This window comes from Vanessa atalanta, chromosome 4 (genome assembly GCF_905147765.1).
Source record: "Vanessa atalanta chromosome 4, ilVanAtal1.2, whole genome shotgun sequence".
In the NCBI taxonomy this organism is placed as follows: Eukaryota; Metazoa; Arthropoda; class Insecta; order Lepidoptera; family Nymphalidae; genus Vanessa; species Vanessa atalanta.
The window spans coordinates 7641667-7648312 of NC_061874.1; positions in this window are offsets into that span (position 1 = coordinate 7641667).

Consider the following 6646-nt stretch of genomic DNA (forward strand, 5'->3'; position numbering starts at 1 on the left):
AATTTTGTTTTGTTTCAATTTTGTCTTACTTTATTAATGTCTATTTTAGAATTATATATATTTATTATATATATTTTATTATTATCTAATTCGACAACATATATGTAAAACATAACGGATATATTTGATTTTTTACGATCCCACATTGGCGGAATATAATACGTCTTACAGAAAAAAATATGATCATTTTTTTAATTTAATATATACCATCATGCCCCAGCATATATCTCGCGATCTTAATATAATTTGTTCGGTCTTAATATATATCTTATGTGTCTCAAATTGCCCATTGATAAATAATATAATACAAACTGTATGTAATTCGTATAAAATTGCAGTTTGATTATTCTACAATATTATTTCCAAAAGCACACCTTAACGTCGGAGCGTAACGTTTGGTGCAAAGATTTCTCTCTACGTATTTGAAAACCATTTTGACCGCTGAATTCAACTGTAACTTGGAAATAGAAATATCTTCTATTTGAAACGAGGGATTAGCAAATACCGCATATTGAATTAGATATAAAATACTAAATAGTGAATATTTTATTTTCTATAACTTCATACGAGTAGCTTGCTTCCTCGTCTAAGTTAGTAAGATTTGTTCGCAAGATAACAAGTTCCTTCTTAGTTATTCATTCTTGCGTCCCTGAATGACATTTGAAGTCAAGTGTAGAAAACTTCACTCAATTTTTTCACTTAATTAATTTTTAATTTCACTCAATTAATAAATTAAAGTCACTTAATTCGACATTTACGTTAATGACAAACATTGCACATGCCATAGGAAAGAGGTCACAATTGCTTCATTTTATTTAAATGAAAATGGCTGTTTACTTTTGGCTTCACATATGAAGCAACAATAACATAAATTATTGTCGTTCAAATTACTTTAAATGAATAATTTAAATTTGTCATTATTTAAATATAAACATTTTTATGTGTTTTTAAATATATAACAGTTATTCACATTAAGGCCTTAAGAATTTCCAAGAGTTTCAATAACAAACGGAAAATCTTTTTTCATCTACTCTTAAATAGCCTGGAATTGAATTATTATTCTACTATACTCAGTAATTGTTAAAGTGATAATGACTTCCAAAAAAAAGTCCATAGACAGTGCTCTTCTCTCATCAAGTTACTGACCACTATAGGATCAAAGATATTATATCCATTATGCCTGCTGGCTCTACTCACTTCTGCTGATGCTCAAAACCAAAACAAATCTATTGCTTTGTAGGGTCTTTCGTTGTGTGCAGTAATGTTTTACGGTAGAATATAGTACCCATATAGTTTGGGTCGTACAAAATTTACTTTTAAATTAACAAATGAAGAAGATAAGCCCAGCGGTTAGAACTTAAGCCTAGCAGTAATTTTAGGTTCTACACTAAGTAGCAACACAGCAGAATTTTCATGTCACCTAATTGTTGTTGATAATTGATCTCGTATTCGTCAGTGAAGAAAATCATCATAATAAAATCTCATGTGTCATCTTCCAATCTGCACTAGAACAACTTGGTGGAATAAGGTCTTTATCTTCTCCACAAAACGGAGAATGAGTGAGATATTTACAGGCTTACCTTACTTTCCTTTAACAAATTAAAAATTAAATGCACACATTTTTTATTTCTTTTATCAGCTACAATCTATCTGAACGAAGCTAGCAAAGTAAATGGGTGAAATCCTTTTGTAACACGCTTTCAATTTGTAGCACCTACTAATTTCCACTTAGGTAAAATTGAAAAATAAAGTTTGATGTAACAAAACATGAACATGTACCGGCTAAGAGAAATAAATAATTCTTATTTTAAATATTCAAAATAAGTTTGTGCTCAACAAAATTCCTTCTTTTTACCCATACCTACTGTGCTAACTGATAACTCATTTACCTCATGCTCCGTTTTTTATACGTTTATTGACCTCAAATCGCTATATATTTCTGGTAATTATTAATAATAGGAAACACTATTATTATTATTTTTTAATATTGTTATTATGCAGATCTACAAATCCGATTCGATGGTATAAAAAATTAACAACATATAATTAAACGTATTTCTCTAGCCATATTTTTAAATTGACGTTATTTGTTTTTTAATTGTTATTTTTTCTATTTAATTATTTTTTTCTAATGTTGAAATACCTAACCTACTCAATATAATTAAATAATGTTTGGCATAATGTGATGTAAAGAGTGCACTTCACAATTAAACAACTGCTGCAGTAATGAAAAACCTATGTCAAGTTTTAAAATCGAAAATCCGATATTTCGTCAATCAATATTGATGCCCGTGATATCCATCTCTTTTGTTTTAACAAATTTTCTCGCAGCTCAATTTCTATTGGCACTTGTTCAACGGCGTGAGGCGAAAGACACTCCCGGGGACGACTCCATCTGCACTAAGTACCATCTATCAAGCGTAGTACGGATTTCAGCTACGGTTACCATTTTTAATGCAACTCTCGGGAATAATTGTTATCCGAATTACTATACAAAAAGAGGTCCAAAATTGTCAAGCTTCGAATAAATTTAAATGGAAATATTTATAAAAAAAAGAACAGCAGAATGCTCGGCAAAAGTCATCTCGATTTAATTAGCGATTAAACCGCACTGTGTTTGTGTATAAATATGTGTGAGCACATTTTAAATTTCTTTAACACCTGTCAATTATGTGAATGTACATGGTATCTGATTTCATACATATTGACATTGAGGAGCGTGGATGTTTATTTTAGTTCTGTGATAAAAAAAATGTAGATGCGATTTGGTCTGCCAATTTGCAGATATTTATGTTTCTACAAATGTATATTGTATAAAAATGCTGAATGTTATTCAAATAATTAATTATACAGAAATATATCCAATATGCGTGTGCTAGAATATAATGGAAGTAAAAATCTATATCATAAATGACATTTTCCTTGGTGATAGGGGTTTGTGCAAGCCCGTCTGGGTAGGTATCACCCACTCATCAGATATTCTACCGCCAAATAACAGTACTCTGTATTGTTGTGTTCCGGTTAGAAGGGTGAGTGAGCCAGTGTAATCACAGGCACAAGGGACATAACATCTTAGTTCCCAAGGTTGGTGGCGCATAGGTGATGTAAAGAATGGTTAATATTTCTTACAGTGCCTTTGTCTATGGGCGGTAGTGACCACTTACCATCAGGTGGCCCATATGCTCGTCCGCCAACCAATGCCATAAAAAAAAAACATTTCTTTCCGTCCAAACAAAGCTAGTCCAAGAACTAAAACATTGCAAATTTATTGCTAGATTTAAAATCACGGCGATAATTTATTGACTGCAACTTAAAATAACTGACATTTGTAATAATTTATTTGTTACCAACCAAATATAATTTCAATTTTGAGATGAGATAAAGTTTTATATCAATAATTTATGGGTTTTTAATCATGTCACGTTTATCTTAATATTTCTGTTCGTGAATTGATGACATAATATTCCAATTTGATTCAACGAATGTTCCGATCGTTATATCGTCGCTTTAGCCCTTGACACCCACATTAGCAGCCCGTAAATGTCCCACTGCTGGGATAAAGGCCTCCTCTCCCTTTGAGGAGAAGGTTTTGGAGCATATTCCACCACGCTGCTCCAATGCGGGTTGGCGGAATACACATGTGGCAGAATTTGACACCCACACCCACATATACTCAAAACATAACATAATAAACATATAAATATGAATAGCTGGGAAATATTTGTATATCCAGGAAATAAAATCAAAATTAAATTTGTGCTACTATATACTCCCTTAAAATCCTTAAACAAATAATATTGAAGGTGTACGTATCGATAGGCCTAAATATACAATAAACATATACATACATATATATATTTAATAATAATATAATACAGCTCATAACTTTAAAAAAATATAAGAACTAGTTTCTGATCTCTTTGGATATATATTACGATTTTAACTTCAAGTTGAATTACAAATTAGGGTTGAAACAGTCGGTTTAATTAAATCCAGGCTGTTGTTTTGGCGATGTCATCTCGCAAAGCATTACACGCACAAGTTTTCCCACAAATTGTGTTTACACCATTCAAATAAACATTGTTTAAACTTAATCCATTAAATATACTCTACCCGAGTTAATTCCATAATAAAAATACTCTTATTTAATTTGTTTCTCGCGTAATCGCTTATGATTTAGAAATTGTTATTTTAATCCAATGTGTTTCCATATGTATTTATGTAGGATCTAATGGTTTCTGTGATCTGTGACCACGATGCGTTGGTTTTAGCATACCATTGTGAAAAACCTCGAAAATAAATTAAACAGTCTGTGAGACTTTGGCGTTTTACTTTTATGAAAAGTGGTGAATAAATATATTATTAATAAAACTTTTTAAACAAATCAAAATAAATACGAGCAAAGAGGTTATATAATGATGTTCACGTTTGTGTTATAAAAGTGCCCTAAATACTCATTCAGAAATCGATAATATTTAAGTACCCGTTATAATGCTGCGTGAGTTTAAACGTAAGAGTCGCGTGTTTGACCGAACCATCGTAAAATGCATCATAAAGTTACGGCCATAAATTTAGAAAATCGAAGTAACTTTGAAATTGAATCGAAGCTCCGTCGAGTCAGTGCGTACAACGTCTAACCTCGGTCGATGAATCACAAAGATGTATGTAGTGGTAGGGAGAAGACAACTTTTGTAGGTAATAATCATCTAGCGCTGGCAATGTGCCGGCGGTGTAATAAGTTAAATCTCAGCGGGTTGGGTCCAATCCCAGAAATATCAGCTTGCGATAATTTTACAAGTAAAATAATACATTGCCTAATGTTTATATTATAAAGCTTTAAAAAAATCAAGAAAGTTTTAGTAAGTGGTATTTTTCTACAGTAAATCATTCCATTTATGAGTGATGTTTAACTAACAAATTAAAAAATATTATTTTGATAGAAATAATTAAATTCGTATGAATAAAGTGTGTCTTGTAAAAAGCTTCTCAACCCTTTTCGGGATAAATGGACTTAAAATGAAATATCGGGTGGCCCTCCACTTTGTTCCAATCGCATTTCCCTTTGGAGCGATCTCACGGCGGAAATTAATCCATCCGGCAAATGAATGGACTGCACTTGTGCGTGAGGGTTGATCAACGTATGACTGATGATTTTTACTCCCGATTCGAAAAGCCAATATTTTCATATCGATCTTATATAAATCATAACACGAACGCTTTAATATCGTTGCATATACAAGTGTATATATACACATGAATATTTACTCTTACTGAAGTACGTTTAGCGCTTCTATACTTTTCGAATATTACGAAGATGCGACTTCTTTTACTGAAGAAACCCGCAACTGTATTCCGAAAAGAGACAAATTTGAGATTTTCCCGGCTAAAGGAGTTCGAGTACGTTATGTCAGAGTATGATTACTGTTTAGGCTTTATAGATTTTATCAATTTAATATTCTGTCATTGTTTTAACTTTATCTAGTATATAAATGTGAACAATACAAACTTTCATCAATCATTTATCGGTACAAACATGTGAGAACATTATAATTGATGATTCGGACAATGATAATTAAAACTGGACCTGGTATCCGACAATCGCATCAGAAAACTGTTTCGCATTATTCCAATGCAACTCAGCCAGATTAGCTGAAACTTGCGATATTTGTCCGGTGCATTAGTGGAATTAGCAATCTCATATCCGCGGAGCTAATATTTCTGGTGCACGCCGGTGCCCGAGAATTAATCAGTTTGCACAACCGCCTGCTCGCCAAATGAACTGCTATTCGCTTCCTCTCTCACTATACTATATCAATCGATGGTTATGCTTCCAAACATTACTAATTAGACTTATATAGTTTATAAATTATTATATATTGAAATACATTTTATTTTTTAATTTGATGAGAAAATAAAACGAATGTGAATTTTATGATCGCATCTTAATTTTCAGTCGTACTACCTTTACTACTAAAATAATATACGTTTATTTAATAATTATAAAAGTGTAATGGTAAAAGTATAATATTATAAATATTTACTTCATTAAATAACATAACACTCCATTTAGCGCAATCAGTTTATTTGGATATAAAGTAAATAGATCACATAACCACTTTCGCTGAACAAGCAGAGTTCATTAAGCAACTCCGGCAGCTCGTTACAATAATTTCTGCAGGTAGCCGGTAGTTGTCACACGGTCGAAAAGTTATTTTGCGCATATTATAATGAAGCTTAATCCTGAACGTAAACAAAGTTATCGATCATGACATAAACGAGACCCGACGCGATCTGATATTTTCATGCAACACATTGGACACTAAATCATGAACTCATTTATTGCCATTCAGTAAACGAACAGTGTTCAGTGACGTCCCGGCCCGGCCCGGCATGCAGGACGGATCGAGACGGATTACGAGCGTTACATTTTGGCTTACCTATTGTTTAATCCCAAATCTATTTAAGTGCCTTGGCTTAGTAATTTCATGAATTTAAACACAATTTTGAACTTATATATAATATACGCGGAGGTTTAATTACACCTTTAAGTATTTCGGTTGGTAAAAGGTTATTAATTATTAACACTCTAACCGTTTCTTAGTAGATTCTACATTACGCATAGTGATGACTTACATTTAAGTTATTA